The sequence below is a fragment of the Muscardinus avellanarius genome, assembly GCF_963383645.1.
Source record: "Muscardinus avellanarius genome assembly, chromosome: 16".
NCBI classification, from domain to species: domain Eukaryota; kingdom Metazoa; phylum Chordata; class Mammalia; order Rodentia; family Gliridae; genus Muscardinus; species Muscardinus avellanarius.
The window spans coordinates 42,111,687-42,132,425 of NC_137802.1; positions in this window are offsets into that span (position 1 = coordinate 42,111,687).

Sequence of the window (20,739 nt, forward strand, 5' to 3'; positions counted from 1 at the left end):
GATTCCCTCCTCCTCCTCCCTCTTTCTTCCTATGCTTGGCTTAGAGATTGGCTTTGATATGTTTAAGTACATCATGTGCTTTAGAGTTTCCCTCTTCCCCCTCCCATCCCCTTAGTTAGGTCACCATATTTGCTCATCTATAAAATCTCCTTCATTTAGAGTTCTTCCTGTTACCCATTTCTCCTTAGCTTTCACATAGTAGGTAAAGTATCTGATTTCTCATTTTTGTGACTGCCTAATCTCCCTTAGTATAATGTCCTCTAGTTCCCTTTATTCCCTTGTAATTATTTGTGTTTTTCTTTATGGCTGAGTAAAATTCCATTGTGTACATATCCCACAGTTTTGTAATCCATTCATCTGTTGATGGACGTCTTGGCTGGTTCCATAGTTTAGCAATAGTGAATTGTGCAGCTATAAACATAAATAAACATGCATTAGTTTGGTAGTTTGGTTTCCTTTCTTTTGGGTATTCAAAAATGGTATAGCTGGATCAAATGGAAAGTTCATTCCAAATGTTCTGAGGATCCTCCAAACTATTTTCTAAAGTGGTCGCACTAATTTGCAATCCCCAAAACAATGTTTTAGAGTTCCCACTTTTCCACATCCCCACCAGCATTTTGTTGATTTTGCATTTGTTGTTTTGAATGACTGCCATTCTGACTGGTGTTCAGTGAAATTTCAAGGTAGCTTTGATTTGCATCTCTGATTGCTAATGATGTTGAACATTTTTCCATGCATTTAGTGGCCATATGAATTTCTTAAGTGTCTAATTCACTTACCCATTGGGGGGGTTATTTATTTTCTTAGTGATGAGTTTCTTGAGTTCTCTGTATATCAAATGAGTAGTTGGCAAAAATCTTCTCCCATTCTGTTGGATCACCGTTGAGGTTCTTGACAGTTTCCTATGCTCAACAGAAGCTCTTCAGTTTCATGCAATCCCACATATTGATTCGTGTTTTGTGTGCCTTTGGAGTCTTGTTGAAAAAGTTTTTATCTGTGCCTATGTATTACAGTGTTAGACCTATGTCCCCTTCAAGGAACCTCAGTTTTCTGGTCTAATTACCAAGTCTTTGATCCATATTGAATTGACTCTTGTACAGGATGACAAAGTGATATTTATTTCTACATCTCTACATATGGTTAACTAGTTTTGCCAACATCATTTGTTGAATAGACTATCTTTTTTGCATTGTATGTTTTTGGCCCCTTTGTCAAAAATCAATTGGCTGTAAGGGTGTGGATTTGTTTCTGGGTCTTCTATTCTGATCCATTTGCCTATGTATCAGTTTTTGTGCCAGTACCATGCTGTTTTTATTACAATGGCATTGTAGTATAGTTTAAAATCAGGTATTGTGCTGGGCGTGGTTTGGTACGCTTGTAATCTCACGCTTGGGAGGCAGAGACAGGAGGATCGCGCAGGTTTGAAGTCAGTCGCACTGGCTTAAGAGACCCTGTTTCCAAATAAAAAGTATAAAAGAGGTCTGGGAGTGTAGCCCGGAGGTAGAAGGGCTTCCAGGAACCCCAGTACCACAAAAATAAATAAATAAATAAATAAATAAATAAATAATCAGGTATTGTGATTCCTCCTGCATGGTGTTTGTTGCTGGAACTACTTTGGCTATTCTGGGATTTTTTTGTTGTTCCAAATGAATTTAAGGACTGATTTTTCTATGTCTGTGAGGAATGATCTTGGTAAAATAATGGGTATTCTGTTAAATCTGTAAATCAATTTTAGAAGTATGGCCATTTTGATATTTATTCTGCCTATCCATGAACATGGAAAATCTTTCCATCTTCTAAGATCTTCAATTTCTTTTTTCAGTGTTTTGAATTTTCTTTATAGAGGTCTTTTACCTCCTTGGGTTTTCATCTTGACCTTATTTTGAAAGGTTCACCTCTGGCTCATACCTTTTTCTGTTAAGTATTTTTGTTTCTTTATGCCATTCTTTCCAGTTATTATTTTTTCTTGGAAGTCCAAGGGTATGTGGCTACTTTCTTGCAGTTAAAAGTAAATATTAAATGCCAAGTGCATGGACAGGTTTGAAAGTAAAAGATGGCAATACAAGTCATTTAATTGAACCATTTCACCAGGTAATGACAACCTACATTTGTTTGTTTGTTTGTTTGTTTGTTGTTGTTGTTGTTGTTGTTACTACAAGTTTTTAGTTTTCAAATAACAGATAAAAAACAGCTCATGCCCTGAGATCTGGAAATATATCTTAGGTTAAACTGAAGCCCAGAATTGCTATAAAGGGAATCACTGGATCACAGCTCTGTAGCAGGCCTGGGCAGTAACATCTTCAAAGTGGAACAACTCCTAGGATTCCAGGATAGCTATCTACAGGAAGATGAAATTTAAGATAGGTATCCTATGGTAGAAAAGTTAGAAAGGTGATTGATATAATTTAAAATGTATAGAGATGGATGTCATAAGTAAATTTAAATTTTATTTATCCACATAAGCAGACCAACATTAGAAGATAATTAAGCATAGGAAGTAAAAGGGAAATAATGATTTAATTTTTTATTGGTGCATTGTATTTATACATCATAATGTGGTTAAAAAAACTTGTGTAGACATAAATGTACATACTACCCAGCCAACCCCCACCCAAATCCCTCCCCATCACTCCCTCCCATGCTTGGCTTAGTGGTTGACTACTATGTGAATAAGTATATCTTGTGCTTTAAAGAGTTTCCTTTTTCCCACCTCTCATTCCCACAGTTAGGGTGCCTTATTTGCTCCTCTATAAGATCTCATTTTTCACCTGGAGTTCCTCCTATGACCCTTTTCACATATTAGGAAAAGCATCCGATTTCTTACTTTTTATGACTGACTAATCTCCCTTAGCATAATGTCCTCCAGTTCCCTCCATTTCCTGTAAATGCTGCAATTGTGTTTTTTTATGGATGAGTAAAATTCCATTGAGTACATATCCCATGGTTTTGTAATCCATTCATCTGTTGATGGACATCTTGGCTGGTTCCATAGTTTGGCTATGGTGAATTGTGCATATATGAATATAGATGCACATGCATTTGTTTTGCAGTTTGGTTTTCTTTCTTTTGAATAGATACCCAGAAGTAGTATTGCTGGATCAAATGGTAAATTTATTCCCATTCTTCTGAGGATTCTCCATAGACATTATGTACATATGTGAGGATACCATTGTCAGTCTCAATATCCTGTATGGGGAAGGAGGATGGAGAGAGCGCTGGGGAAATTCCACCATGTGCTATGTGCACACATGTGTGCGACACCATTGCTATTAGCTGCAATATGATGTGGGACTATAATGCACCAACAAAAGTATTAAAAAAGATTAAAGATATGAGAGCACAAATAAAAGGTTCAATTAAATGACAGAAGATATAATTGAGGAAACCTCTCAAAGTGTAGCTAAAAGAAACATACAGAACAAAAGGAAGAGAATTTAAATAAAATTCTAAAATATTATAATAACATACCTCTTTATAGCAATTATGCATACCAGTCACTATTCTAAGTGTTTTACAAAGTATAATTAATGCAAATCTGAAACAGTTTTTCTGAGGAGATGCAAATTTTATTACCTACATTTGGCCAGTGAGAAATTCTATGTACAAAGAGGTTAAATCAATTGGCCTGTAGATACATTGCTGGTCAGAACAGAATCTAAATGTCCAGTCAGGTTTTGTGATTGCAGATTATGAGTTATTAACTGCAAAGCCATGAATGTAAGACATTAGCTAAATAGTTTCACAATATCATCTACTCTTATAAGGTACAAAATGTCCATTATATACCCAAAAGAATTGAAGATGGACCATCCCCAAAGTTATTTACACAGAAATTTTCTGATAGAGATCCAAATATTTATAAAATTGTTATATATAAAATTTATATATACATGTAAATGTATATTTCATGTGAATTATATATATGTACTATATTTGTGTTATCTATGCATTATAGGTGACATATGTGTATTATTTATATGATATATATGCATATATGTAAAGTGGAATAACACTGAACATCTTAAGTTAGAAAATATAGAATAAAATCTTAAAAAATAAGAAAATGTTTTTGCCAACCTATTATATTATACTTAGCCTAACAGTGCAATATGAAGACTAAATAAACATATTGAAGTATATATAAAGTCTCAGACATTTATCTCCCCAGGAAAATATCTTTCATCCTTCCCAACTTCCCAGTTGTCCTATGTATTTTCTTGGATTTGGGAATATCTCTATATGCAAATGTGATAAAATTACACTAAACACATCTTTCTTTTTCTTCTCCTTTGTTCCTCTCTTTCTCTTGTTTTCTTTACAAAGTCTTTGAGTTCCACTGTCTTAGGTACATTGTGGCTAACAAAAAAGAACCTATAGGGGAGAAAAATATGAATTAGTACACAAATAAAAACATAAATCTCATGAAAAAATATATTTTTTGGCGGTACTGGGGTTTCTGGAAGCCCTTCTACCTCCGGGCTACACTCCCAGACCTATTTTTTATATTTTAAATTTGGAAACAGGGCCTCTTAGGCCAGCGCGGCTGGCTTCGAACCTGCGCGATCCTCCTGTCTCCGCCTCCCAAGCGCGCGGGGATTACAAGCATGCGCCACTACGCCCAGCAAAACATTAAAAGAAAAAAAAAAAGACTGCAGTTTGCCCAGATGAAACATTAATTTTCTCAAGAGGTTGTTTATGTTTGAATTCCCCAGAGCCTAACAAACTGTTTTCTACACAGTGGGCATTTAATAAATTTTGGTGAACTACATTCATATGTTGAATGCATATGTTTCTTTCCCTAATTATCAAAAACAGATTGTTTTGCTTAAAAATGTAATGGAAACAGTCTTGGCAGTTTGCATGCACATATCCAATAGTTAAATGTTCAATTTTGCTGTATATTAGCTCTCTTAACAACTTTTTTAGCCTTTCCTGTTGTTGCTTGTATCATATGATTTGCATTCAATACAAAACAAAATTTAGAATAATGATCTCTTTGCCATTTTTTCACAGCTGTTCAATGCAGATGAGGAGCACTGATGATCTGAGCAACTCATTAATTCATTGAAAAGATTGCTTTCAACCTATTTTGCAATTCCCCATCTCCACAAGCAAGCTGTAGTCTCACTTTTGCAGCAGTATTTTTATACTCTGCAGAGCTGACAATGTCATGCCCAGTTTAACAGTAGATGGATAAATGTGATTAAATAGTGTTCTAAATGTAATTGCACTATGGTGGGAAATGTGGTAGTAAAGCAGATTATAATTATTACATAATATGGTAGCAATCTTTATATACAGTGTTTCTGTTTACATAGTAGTCAAGCTTAGCAGTTTCTGAATATTTTAAATGTACAAATGCTAAGTCTTTTGTTTCCTCCGGTTTTACCAACCCCTTCATACAATATATCCGAAAAATATAAATAGGAAAGATGTACTACTCAGGGTTAGCAATAGAAATCAACCAAGTCTTTAGGCTAATTAACTTTATTGGTAGTTTTATTACTGGTTTGGAAATGGCAATGAATTGCACCTAATTAGTTTTGGATTTTGTGTTGTGTGTTCTTTGAAAAAGGCAAGGTGGTTCTCCTCTGAACAAAGATTTTAAGAACACACACATAGCCAATTTGTAATTCATTTTGCAAGTATCTCTTTTGGCAATATAGGGTTTTGGAAGGAAACTAAATTAGTGTTCTATATTTCCCTATCAATTCTACGTAGAAATAAAAATGTTCACACTGTGTAAAATATTAGTAAATTTCTTGATGATTTCATTTTTTAAAAAATATATAAATCATTTAATTTCTTCAGATATCTCTTTTCTTCATAAAGAGATAAGGTAGAATTAAACTATATTCTATATTGTATTTTTTGACATTTTGCTATATGCTGTTAATCTTCCCTTTAAATTCTACTACTCAGTAGTTATAAACCACTTTCATTGTATAAGATGATCCATGCTTTCTTCAAAAAAACAGTTCAAACTTCTGATATTATAAAACTTACTTTAACTTTCAGTAAGCTCCAAAGGCCCTCTGACTTCCCTAATGATGACAATGTGTTCTTAAAAATTGGGGGGGGGGAGCTGTGGTATAGGGATTAAAATCAGGGGCATTCTATTTCTGAGCTACATCACTAGTCTTATTTATTGATTTATTTTATTTATTCATTTATTTATTCATGTATTTATTTAATTAATTTTTGAAACAGTGTGTAGTTAAGTAGCCGAGAGCCTCTCTAAATTGCTGAACTTGTCTTCAAACCTGTAGTCCTCATGTCTCACCTTCCCAAAAATAGTGAGATTACAGGCATGCATCACCATGCCAGGCTGATAATAATGTATTTTAACTGCTTGTCTCTTTTTCTTGGTAGCCTTAATATTTCACAAAACCAGAAGCTGTCTTCTCCATCCCTGAATTCTAAGCCCATTCATTAACTTACTCTGGGTTGTATATAGTAGACTTTCAAAGCACTTTCTTTGAACAAATAGTTAAAGATTAATAAAATTAACTATTAGGCTAAATTAAAACATTTAACCAAATGGTTTTTACTATGAAAGCAATTAATTTGACTATTTGCCAAAGACTGGTAAAACCTATCAGTGAATTTTGTCATAATGCCTGAATTAGTTATGCAGGTTGACATGAGAATATCGGGAGGGGTGTTATTGCTACTTGGGCCATCTGACTAATGTTAGAACTTCAGACTTTGGAGCAGTGCAGGTCTCCCCCACTGAGGTCAAGTAGACACATTCAGATGCATGGTATGTAATCTTTCTTTTCAAAGAGCTGTTTTTAGTTTTGAAAGGTGGCATCCAGAATAAAGAAGAAGATGCTGCCAGAGGAACTATGGCAGGATTAGCTCTGTTGACTGTCATCACATTTTCCTAGCAGTGAAAAATGTACTTTGTGGTTAGATATAGAACATCCTGAAGCTATGTAAGGAATTCAAGATAAAAGAACAAAATGGTATTATAACTTGCAAAAAAAAAAAAAAAAAAAACGCTCTGAGATTAGTGTCATGTGGCATTAGCCGTTCCAAGCCTTCTCCATTCTCTTTAAGCCCTGAATATAGCCTTTAAATTTTTTCTCTCTCTTACATGTATCTGATAAATCTGCTTGCTTCTTTCTGGATAGGTTCAATGCTATTTAACATATAGGTGCTCAACATTTCCTCCTAAGTTTAAATTATTATTAATTCTACTTCTAATATTTATTCTATAGAAATATGAATAAAAGCAAAAACACTTAAAGACAAGTGATTATATTGATTATAATACAATAATAAAAAAATAAGTAACTTAAATGCCGATCATTTGATTTGGCAAGATAAAACTTGAAATATCTGTATAAAGGTCTTCTCTGTGGAGTTTTTATGGAAATCAGTATGATGATTCCTCAGAAAACTGGGAGGAAACACCATATGACCCAGGTATTGGACTCCTGACCATCTTTCCAAAGGAACTGAAGCCAGAATGTTATAGAGATATATGCATATTCATGTTTATAGCAGCCCAATTCACAATAACCAAATTATGGAACCAGTCTAGGTGTCCCTCAAGAGATGAATGGACCACAAAACTGTGGAATACACACACAATGGAATTTAACTCAGCCATAAAGAACAAAAATGTATGTCATCTGCAGGAAAATGGATGGAACTGGACAATAGCATGCTAAGTGAGATTAGCCAATCTCAGACCAAAAAAAAAAAAAAAAACCAAAAATCAGTTGTATGTTTTCTTTCATCTATGAAAGCTAGAGATAAATTGGGTAATACAAAGGACTTCAGATAGAGCCAGAGGGACGCCAGTAGAGCAATGGCGCACACTTATAGGAGTGAGAAGAAGAGAGAAAGGAGACCTGATAAAGAAAACAATTCAGATAATGCTATGTGCACTTAAGAAATTATCAGCTCCAGTCCCAGTAGTATGTACAGAGAACAGGAATGAGTAGGGAAGTATCCACAGGAAAACACCAACTGCTCTGTGCATGCATGTTTCTGTTGGTCCAATGTAAAATTACAATGCACAAAAGTATACTAAAAAATTAAACACAAAACAGAGATTTATACATAATGGAAAGCAGTGGTTAAGAAAGCAAAGAGTCATACATATCTGATCCTATTTATACTAAACATTAATCAATTTTGTATGCTCATGGCATACCCAGAAAAACACACAGTAATGATGCCAACTTTTTATCAACAGTCATATCCCTGGAGGGATAATTCAGTCATGGGAGAAATTCATTTTCTTTTTTTCTAAACTTTATGGTTTTCAATTGTTTAATACATAATGAATTAAATTTGTATTATAATTAAAAGACTGCTTGTTTTTCTTCTAATCCTATAGAAAAATTTTGCCCTGAGTTGGAAGGTACAATTTAATAAAAGATGATTTTTATATGCCTTTATCTAGATAGATATAACCCAATTCCAGGGTAGAGATAGGTGAGCTGAGTGCAAACTGAATTTTTATTTTTCTTTTAGATCAGTCTCTACACAGTATCCTAACTGTGAAACATGTAACAGGACCAAATTATTTAATGCAATTCTACTGCACAGATCTTGAACATCAGATTGATAAAAAATAATATACTATAGGATTAATATAAACTTTAAGAACGTGATTACAGAAAATAATAAGTTTTCTAGATGGCTTGGTAATATGCATGCATCCTGAAATTGAGAGAGACATTGAGTGATGGTATGAATGTGGGACATGACAGGCTTTTCCTTCTGGGGGATTGGCAAAAAGTTCTTTAGCCCTATGCATCTCAACAGTAAAGGACTTCCTGAATGATTATAAAAGAGCACACATCACAATTCAGGGGAATGTAGCAACAGTTTCTCAGTTCCCTGAATGTAGGCAGCTCTTCAAGGAGCCCAGCCAGGGCACTCCAGCTTAGCCAGGTTCGGCCTTTTACACTTCAAAGTTTCTAAAGACTCAAGAAGAGTCTCAATCTATGCTGATGGGAAGTCATGTTGTGAGGGCTGGAGCAAGGTCCCCATGGGCTGGAAGCTCCGTAGTGTCCACTTTGTAAAGTAACTATGTAATTATCCTTTGAAAACAGCTCTCGGCTTTCTAGGGACCATTTGGAAGAATGAACATCTATATGTGGGGGCATCGACTATTTTTATCCTAGCAGATCATCCTGAATTGAATATGGAAAAATATACTCACCCATTAAATTCAACTTCCCCAGTAGGACTATATCATCAAAGGAGTGTAAGTTACATAAAAGATTGAACCCAAGTATCTCTTAAAAGTGTAATAGAGTCACATGAGTAGGTTACTTGCATCCTCAGGGCTCCAATGTATTCTCTACTCCTGGCTCTCATTCAACACACTCTTCTGGTCTCATGTGGAATGCTGCAGGGCCCTCTGCCTGAGGAGTAAGACTACCATCCTGGCCTGTTGTATGTTAACTCCATATGCTATGATGACAACTATTGTTTTGTTTTTTCTGAAGAGAAGGTTCTGAAAACACTACGGGACCCTCCACTGTATATTGTAGTGTTATTCGTTGGCAGGAAGAAGGGTTGGCTAAGACATGAACGCAATTATCCTTTGCTCTCATTTTTCACAATCTTTCTTCTTGTAATTTCCTACTTAACTTTACCAGTTTGTTTGCCGTCCTCTGACATTCCCAGTACAGTGTTAACATTTGTGCCTTAACCAGGGGCACTCTTAGCCTCTTCTCCTGTGTCTAGATGTCGATCAGGTACCAATGCATAGTCTACATTCCAGCCCATTAATGAAGCCCTCTGTTTGGAAGTGTCTCTTATGTCTTGTTATCAAAGCATTTTTATTATTCCATCTAAAAATCATTTCATCATGTCTAGAATAATGTCCCTGTTGATCCAGATATTTAAGGAAACATATTACTTAACTTTTACTTTAGTGTGATTCTTTGGATATTATTATATTCATTTAGTGTTCTTACATTTACTAAATAGTTGAAAATAGCCTTAGTCTAATAAGAATATCATGATTCATTTGGAATAATTTTCCATGGCAAAAATATACAAAGTAATATTTATACTTAATAGGCTTTTTTAAAATTCACAACTATGTTATATTGTTAATTTACAAGTAGTAATTTTACTGACTTTTAGGATACAATGTAATTTCCTGTTACATGTACGCATGGTGAAATGATCAGATTATAACATTTATCACCTCAAATATATATCATTTCTTTTTGGTGAGAATACTTAAAAATCCTTTTTAATAGCTGAAACATCCAATAGAAGTACTATAAATTTGCATAACAATATGAAGACCATAATTTTATAGCCAAATTAATTTTTATCAAGGAAACAGACCTGTGATGCTAGCCAAGCAGTAAGATATCTGTGGTGCTTCAGAATAAGCCATTTTCACCATTGACATTTACTAGTCCTTTTATCCTCAAACTTAATCATTGTATTGACTTGAAAGAAACAACTTACAGTTTAACTTATGATTTCCACATTTCATTTTTTCTATTTTTAAGATTTCTGGTCATAAGTATATTATTTGCTTACCTAACTTCTTCTATTTTTAGATGTGTTAATATAATAGATGTTTATCCCATATGAATATGAATATGAATATATATATCAGTATTAGTACATATACAGATTACATCAATCAGTACATTTCCTCATATTTTCTGAAATTTCATATATCCCTCAAATTTTTATTTAGCTATATTTCTCACTAATGTCACATTTCAATTAAATATTTGCTTTAAATAATTTATTATTTTAGTATGCTGACTTCATCTTATATATGTTTTGCTAATTTTCAAATTTGAGGATTTCCTAACCTAATTCTGCTGTTGCAAAGGAAATATTCTCAGAAGTTTAGAAAAAAAAGATACCATAAATATGGAAATATTCTATGAGTACTTATGAATTATTTATGTTTCAATATTCATAAATATCAAGTCCTTTTTGTTAGCTTTGTTGCTAAAATAATTTTGTTTTAGTAATGCAGTATTTCCTATTTCATATACCAAATACTGAGATAGATTTATAAACATATTTCAGAAGAATTGTGAGCTCATGTATTTTTTGAATTATAGACACATGTGTAGTTGGATTTATGTTACTATCCTAACATCTACTTTCTACTCATCTCTTGTCCCTTTCTTAGATTGGAAAAATATACATTAATTTACTTTTTTGTATTTTCACTCAAGGTTGTATCATAAATGTATCAAATCAGACTTTTATCACTTCCAAGAAAACAGAATAGCTTTAAAATACTTTAGCAATACTGTCCATCCTCTAGCAAGTCATACTATTTCTTATACTATTAAAATTTGATGTATAATTTATTATAGTGGCAATTTATGGCCAATATTCTTTTACATTTGTCAGATTTAATCTTTCACTGGACTTTTTTGATTCTCTACCAGTAAACTTCTATATATAACCATTATATTTTATGAAAATATATTGGTTTGTCTTTACTGCAGGTCTTTTGTGTTGAAGTAAGTTTGATCTGTTTGAACTAATTTATTTTACTCATTTAGAATACTTTTACCTTAGGTATATATTAAGCATGCCCTTACCTCTGCCCTCTACACAAAAAGCTTGAAGATAAAATCCAACTGATTCTTGTCTCTAAGAACTTTAAATCTCACTGTTATGTTCAAGAAATTTATTGATTTTAATATCTGATTTTATCATTAATAGTTTTAGCTACATTCTTTGGAACATATTTTCACACATAAATATGTCACTGCTTCTAGATTATGTGGCCTGATTTATAAAAAATAGAAAACCGGTTTAGTCAATTATCTCATTTTGTCTTCAAAGTTTTCATGTTCCTTATTGTATCTCATCTGTCCCAGGATCCCAAAGACAATACATGTTAAGACTTTTACTCTATATTCCTCTTTCTCTTTTGTCTTTTCTATTTTTTTAAATCTTTATATATTTTCTCTCTCCATGAGTTATTAACTGAATGATGATCCCATAAAATTAACATTTTGAAGTCCTCACTTCTAGTACATCACAGTGTGAACTTGTTTGAAGATTGGGCCCTTCAAAAAGTAATTTCATTAAAATTATTTCATTAGGGTGGAACCTAATTCAACATCACATGTGCCCTTATAAGGAGAAAACATTTTGATACACAAAGGAAAGTTAGGCAAAGAAAAATCAATGTGAAGACACTGGAAAGAAAGGCCATGTATAAGGCAAAGAGAAAAGTTGCAGAAGAAACCAACTTTACTCATACTGTGATACTAAATTTATAATCTTTAAGATGATTAAAAATAAATTCTTACAGTTCATGACAACCAGTTTTATTATTAACTACTTTTTATAACAGCCATAAGAACTAATGTTTTATCTACATATTTTTATTCCATTTACTTTTCTAATTCTTTAACTGAACCTCAATTGCTGAAAAACCTACCCTTTAATATCTTATTTTAAAGTATTATATTGTTCAAATCTGGAATTTCCATTCATCTATTTCCATTCATCTATTTCCATTCAAGTAAAAATTCACTTGAAATTTTCTAATGATTCTTTTAAGAATCGTGTGTGTGTGTGTGTGTGTGTGTGTGTGTGTGTGTGTGTGTGTGTGTTACTGGAGATGGAACCCAGGGGCTTTTCTACCTCCAAGCTATACTTCCAGACCTATTTTTTACTTTATTTGGAAACAGAGTCTCACTAAGTTGCTGAGAGCCTCACTCAGTAGCTGAGGCTGGCTTCAAATCTGAGTGATCCTCCTGCCTCAGTCTCTCAAGCACTGAGATTAGAAGCGTGTACTACCACGCTCAACTAAGAAATATTTAATATATTAATCTGAATTATTTGGAGTCTTTATATGATAATTATTCTTATCAGTTTAATGTTTGTTTCCATGTTGCTTCTCTTGGGTTTTTATTATAATGTTTTATCATATGCCTGATTGTTTTATGTTACATATTATGTGTGAAAATATAAAAATTATGCTGATCTTGAATTCTCCGATTAAAGATTTATTTTAAGCTTTTTCTAGTTGGCTATAATATCAGCAATGCTGATTATCCTAATCAAAAGATTATATTGAACCTATACTTTAGTGTCTGTAAGGGACATTTTTCAAGTTTAATCATCTTCCTGGGTTATTTTTGAGGTACTTACTCAAAGCATGGGACTTTTATCAAGGGACCCATCCCTTGACCTGAAACAATCAATTATATCTTTATCTATTTATATTATTGGAGACTTTTGATACTTATATTTTTAGCCTCTCAATGAGTAACATTTCACAATAAATTCAGCCAATTTTTTTAGTATATCATCATATCAATTAATTCCAATTAGGTCATATATTTATGGCATAAGGGAACATTAAAGACAAATGACATATTTATACATCTACAGAATAACTATTTGTAAACTAGTTTCTAGTTGATAATTTGGTTGATAGTGATTTTGTTTTCTATATTTTATCTATTTTACTTGTGTGAGCATAGGTTACAAATTCATAGGTTCATTATTGTTCTATAGTTTGTGTTTCCACTCAATTTTCTCAAATCCTATACTAAGACTGATAAAGAGTTAAAGAGGTTGGCTGAAATAATCTATCATATAGTCATTTATGTTCATCTTTTCTAATTTCAGAAGTAAAATTGGAATTTTACTGATGGATGAACTTGCATTTTGCCAATTGCTGGTATGATGGAACATTTTTTTAAGTTTATTGACCATTCGAATTTTGTTCTTCCACCATACTTCCTTTTATTGATACTATATTTTGCTGCCATCCATTCTGCTTAACCACATGGAGTGTTGACGTTGACATGAAAATAAGTTTCTCCTATGCAATTATTTAAGGACAGTATAAAGAATATATTTTGAACATAATTACCTTCTCTCAAAAATAAAAGGTAGGTTTGTTTTTAAAATGCACTTATTTTAAGCTATTTATCGGCATTTTCAATTTCTAATAGGAAGTGAAAGAATGAATTTACCATGTGACATCTGTACTTTATTTAAATATTATATGTTCCACCATCAGCTTTTTTTTTTTTTTTTTTTTTTGGTGGTACTGGGGTTCCTGGAAACCCTTCTACCTCCGGGATACACTCCCAGACCTATTTTATATTTTTTTAAATTTGAAAATAGGGTCTCTTAAGCCAGCGAGACTGTCTTCAAACCTGTGGGATCCTCCTGTCTCCGCCTCGCAAATGCGGGGATTACAAGCGTGCACCACCACGCCGGCAAACATCAGCTTTTAAAGCTCAGCATACACATATTTCTGAAATACCAATTTAACTATTCACTTTTAATATGAATGCTCAAGAGCTTATTAGCTCATTTGTGGCTTTGCAAGAATAAAAATAATCTTCAATTGTTAGATTAATTGTTCATCGTCTTAAGTCTTAAGAGGAAATTAAAAAGGAAGCCCTTTTCTTGGTTGATATTTATATATTTCCTGTCCTAATGACTTTTTCATTCTAGCAAATAATGGCCCAATTCTCTTTGACAGAAACCCCTTAGAGTGTTTCTGCTATCACATTCATAAAAAACATTCATTCCTCATGTAGGACAGAATTACACTATGGTGTAGATGAACTTTTTGTGGATAATTTGTAACTTCTGTTAGTTCCTGTCAGAACACTGTCAAGATGCATTTGGCTAAACTTCCCAGATAATTGGTAAACAGAAAAAGCTAATTACATTTGGGATAATCACAATATGATTACATGCAAATCTAATCACAGAGTAAAATGTTATAAAATGCTTTGTAAATCTTTAAGTGTTTTCCCATGAGTTCTGTGTTACACATTACAAAACCCTACATGAGAGTTTTCAGACTACAATATGTAACTTTTTTGAACAAAAAACTCTCATAAAACAAAGAACAGCAATTCAAGTTGCCCAGCCCAAAATAGCTCTTAGAGGAAGCATACATTTTCTTTTTCAGAAAGACAGGAAGCCTTTATTTCAGAAGGCCTTAAAGTTAGCATGTGCATTTTTCTGTGCCTGGAAAACTAATTGTCCAGACGAATAGATTATTCGGGGGATATATTATCGCTAGCTGTTCTGCAGAATTATTTCATTTCTTGTAAGAGTAAGAAAAATAAGATTGTGCAACAACATAAATCAGAATGTAACTACCACGTGACACAGTCAAACCACTCTTTTGTGACTTTCCTGAAAAACTAAAGTCAGAATATTGTAGTGATACATTCATACCCATGTTTATAGCAGCACAATTAGCCAAATCCAAATTATGGAGTCAACTCAGGGACTTTTCAACAGATGAATGGGTAAAGAAAATGTGATATATACTCACAATGGAGTTTTACTCATCCATAGAGAACAAAATTATATTTTTGCAGAAAAAAAACTGGATGAAACTGGTTAATAGTATATACTAAATGAGAGTAGTTGGTCTCAAAAGTCAGGGGAGGGTGATATACATATATTCTTCATTCGTGAAAAGTAAAGAGAAAACAGGAAACATAGTGACTTTAAACAATGTAGAAACAAAGATCTGTAGAGTAGTCAAATGGGGCTAAGGTAGAAAGTTAGGGAAAGGAAGAGAGAGATCCAAAGAAAATAGTTCAAATGGTTCTATGTCAATATTTGAAAATAGCACAACCAATCTCACCAACTCATGCAGGGATAGAGAAGAGGAAGTGGGGTGAGATGTAGCAGTGAACATGCAGAGCTGGGTATGTGTATGTTTTAAACACATCAAACCTCACTATGATGTATAATTGCAATGCATTGATAATTTTTTTTAAAAAAGATAACAGTAAATTTGTAGTCTTAGAAATTCTGAATTGAGTACTGACTGAGCCATTTTATGCTGTTGAGGCATCTTTAGAGTAAGAGTTGTTAATTGGAATCTTTAAGTCCATAAACAGCCTTAGGAGATTCATATATACTCTGATTTCCTGATAAATTTTGAGTGCATGTATATTTTCATTTGGGGAAGAGATATCCTACCGTTTTCATTGTATTTTCAAAATGGCCACCATCATCAAAATGTGAGAGATAAACCCTGGCTTGTAATGACCCTTTGTTTTTAGTTTTAAGAAAACTGCCAAAACTTTTAAAAGGATCTTTCTGTATAATAGCTCTAGTGATTTCCTCAAATTTCTTGGCATGACAGTCATATTTGTGAGTTCTTAGTGTTCTTGTTGTATGTTGAAATTTTTATTGAGGTAAGTGTAGGAATTTTATATAATTTCATGTTAATAACTGACAAATGAGTTTGGCATAAATATGTTTATTTGTTCCAGGTAGAGAAAAAGTAATGAAAATTGTGTACACGTGTGTGTGTGTGTGTGTGTGTGTGTGTGTGTGTGTGTGTGTCTATATGTAGGCCTAATCAGATCAGTCCAAGATTGGTAATTATGGGAGGGGAAACTACTATGAATATAAAACTCCAGTCTTCTACTGATGTTTTAGTATAAAACATCATTTTAATTCAGGCATACTGTTGCACATCTGTAATCCCAGTACTTAGGAGGCTGAGACAGGTGAATCATAGGATTAATACCAGCCTTCAGAATTTAGTAAGACCCTCAACAACTTTTTAGGACCCTCCTTCAGAGTAAGAAAGAAAAAAGGACTAGGAATGTATCTCAGAGGTAGAATGCCCTTAGGTTTAATCCAAAGATTTTTAAAAAGCTCTTTTTTTCACTCCTTTGTATTCACTACCAATAGGTTACTCTATATTCATTTTTCTTTGTATTATATGTAAACTACATGTGTGTATGTCATACATAAAGTCACAACAGTTGCTTAACTTTTTATTAGAGTTTATTTTGTTGGGATACAGATTTCTCATAAATATTTATGTTAGCTGCCATATGCCTATTGACCCTTCTACTGTAGATAATGGGATAAAAGAATATTTTTAAATTCAAAAACAACAAATTCACTTGAGATAGTATCTCTAATACTTTTATAAAAATGTAAAAATGTTTTATAAAGATTAAACTGTGATCATCTTTATGGTATATTAAACACAAACACTTATATACTCCTCTAATTTTTGCAGATATTAGTTTTCATGAATTACTTCAATCCAGAAAATAGAACTTAAGGTTTTCAGACATTCCATTATAAATAACTTATACATCTGAAGTACAAAATACCATATTACATCTCTTATACCCACGTGTAGAGAATCTCCAGGCTAATTAACACTTTGTCTGAATAAAGGCAACTGCTTTATTTATGTGAAAAGCATCTCGTCAAATTTACAACAATATTGGTATTTAAAGTTATTGAAACCTGTCTGTTCCATGTAACAGCCTCCATTATTATCCTATCACTCATTCTGAGAGGAGTATTTATTGGAATCACTTAGCTTTAGTGGTACAGACAGGAAAATCTACATTATGGATGAGGTACGAGTTTCCTATTCTTTAAAGTCATACTACTATTTCATAAAAATCAGTAAACTGGCTGTATAGGACATCCTGGTCCTTATTAAACTTGAGTAGAAGAGTAACAAATGTTAAATAAGGCCTTGCATATCATAATATATAGCATATAATATTTTAAGTAATAAACTCAGAACAATAACACTGTATTCAATAACATGAACAATAAAATACCATCCTTGCTTAGTTTTTGTAACAAGGCATTTCTTAATTTTTATATATATTAAATCATTTATTTGTGCCACAATTCTATTCAGTGGGTGCTATTGTTAGATCCATTTTATCTATAAGAAAACTAAGGATAAAATGACTAGTAATGCCCAAAGTCATGACACTGAAAAATGTAAACCCAGGTTCTCTTATTTCAAGCCTACATATTCTAACCTCTGGGCTGTGCCAACTTAACAATTGCAGAATTTCAGAACTCAAACTTTTTTGGAGTAAGAAAAGAATCATACCTCTCCCTACACTTTACCTTTATAAGCAGTGTCCTAAGGATCCAGACAAAGAATAGCATTTTCATAGGAGGTAAGCATGAAAACATTTACAGAAGGTTTTTTTTAGACTTAAGTTTCAAAAAAATGAGAGTCATCATCAAAAAGTATGATGCTATCCAGTCGTGTGGGTGCATGCTTGTAACCCAAGCCTTAGGGAGGCTGAGACAGGAGGATAAGTTTGAGGACAGCCTCAGCTACTTAGTGAAGCCCTTTGCAACTCAGTGAGATCCTGTTTCAAAATAAAGAATTAAAAAAATAGGACTGGGGAAGTAGCTCAGAGGTAGAATGCCCCTGGTTCCATCCCCAGTACCACAAAAATAAATAAATAAATAAATAAATAAATAAATAAATATGATACTGTCTTTTTAATATGTTAGTTTTCTGTGCACAGTGAGAGGTGAGAATTTAGCTCCATCTTTCTACAAATGGATAGCAAGTTATCCCAGAACCATTTTTTGAAAAGGCTGTCTTTTCTCTAGCATATGAGTTTGGCCCTTTTGTCAAAGATTAACTGACTATAACTGTGGGCTTGTTTCTACATCTTCTATTCTGTTGCATTGGTCTGTATGTCTGTTGTTGTGCCAATACCATGCTGTTTTAACTACTATTGATCTGTTGTATAATTTGAAGTCAGAGATTGTGATGTCTTCAGGATGGTCCTTATTGCTGAGGATTTCTTTGGTTATTCTGAGTCTTTTCTTTCTCCATATAAAATTCATGACTGATTTTTTTAGGTCTATGAAGAATATTGTTGGTATTTTGATAGGAATTGCATTGAATATGAAGATCACTTTTGGCAGAATGGCCATTGTGATAATATTTATTCTGCCGATCCATGAGCAAGGAAGATCTTTCCATCTTCGAAGGTCTTCCTCAATTTCTTTTTTTAAAAATGTTTTATACTTTTCAGTGTAGAGGTCTTTTATATCTTGGTTAGGTTTATTTATAGGTATTTTATTGGTTTTGAGGTTTTTGTGAATAGAACTGTTTAATTTCTTTCATTGTGTATTCATTGTTAGTATAAAGAAAAGCACCTGATTTCTTTAGGTTGATTTTGCATTCTCCAATTTTGCTGAATATTGGTTAATCATCTCTAAAAGTCTGTTTTTTTTTCTTTTGTGGTACTGGGATTCCTGGCAACCCTTCTACCTCTGGGCTACACTCCAGACCTATTTTATATTTTTATTTGGAAACAGGGTCTCTTAAGCCAGCAAGGATGGCTTCAAACCTGCGCGATCCTCCTGTCTCTGCCTCCCAAGCGCGGGGATTACAAGCGTGCACCACTAAGCCCGGCTGCCACCAAGTTTTTTGTTTGAATTCTGTGGGTCTTCTAGATAAAGGATCATGTCATCTGAAAACAAGGATAATTTTAATTCCTCTTTTCCTATTTGAGTTTTTTATATTCTTCTCTTGTCTTATTGCTTTTGCAAGAGTCTTGAGGACTATATCGAAAAGAAGTGGTGATAGTGGGAATTCTTGTCTTGTTCCTGAACTTAGAGGAAATTCTTGCAGTTTTTGCTGTTTCAATATGATGTTGGCTTTGGGTTTATTGTATATTGCCTTAAGGATATTCAGATACATTCCTTTGCCGGGCGTGGTGGCACAGTTTAAATATATCTTAGTTTCACAATGAGATTGGGGATATGTATTTTGGCAAGGAGATCACAAAAGTATAGTGCCATTTGAATCACATCTTACCAAGAATACATACTAAGAAACATGACTTATCACTTCTAATGTTAATATTAATTACTATAGTAGTATTTGGCAGACTTTTCTACCATCATATTACTTTTTATACTGTAATTTTTGAAAACAGTACACTCTGAATTTGGAAGAAATTTCCATCTTGTGGCCCACATTGAGGGTGTAGAGTGATGTCTTACCTTGTTGTTGGTAGTGTGTGTGAGTGTGTATATAATTTTGCAATTTTTCTTGGGAGATTTATTTTACATTTATGTATTTATGCATATAAATGGTGACTCTAGGATAATATATTTTGTGTTACAAGTTAACACAACCTTATTCTTCACATTGTCTTAGATTTGGCTATTAAGATTTCACAGTTGGTCCTTGTGTTACTTTAATATTTTCCCATCATCATAAGTTTTAGAGGGGAGCTTTATTTTTTGTTTTGTTTGCATTTTTTTAGAACTTTCTCACTTTTTGGTAGTATAAAATGTTCTAGGCTCCTCTTGTATCCTTCCTGCTCTTATCCTGCAATTAGACATATTTTCCAATGAGCAATGGCTCATTTTATTGGATAACAGATTTACTTTTTACACTTTCATTGGTGCATAACAGTCTCCCATCATAATACAGCTCACAGTGAGAGTGACATTCATGCAAATAGCCCTTGGTGGGCATTTCTCAGGCTCCCTTCTAACTTCCTTCTCTTCCCCATATATGATACTGACACTGACTTTGGTAATCTCACATACATACATAATGCCCATTAAAGTGATTCCTTCATTGAGCCTTCCCCCCCCTCTTTCCCCTAGACCGTATTCCTGGCATCATAAAGTATGTCCTTCACTACCTGAAGTCCCTCTGGTATTTGAATTACTCTTTAGCTTCCACTTATGAGAGAAGACATATTTACCCTTCACTTTCTAGGACTGGCTAATCTCAACATAATGGGAAAACAGATTTAGAAACCAAAATATAAGTACTAGGTGTATTAATTCTTATAGGATGTCATTAATTCTATGTTTTCTAAGCTGACACAAGGAATTATGTACATATGTACTCGCAAGTGTCTGTTGATCTATCTGTAAGCATTTACATACATCTCCATTTGTACCTATATTCAGCAGATATGAGTTCACACTATTGCTTTCATC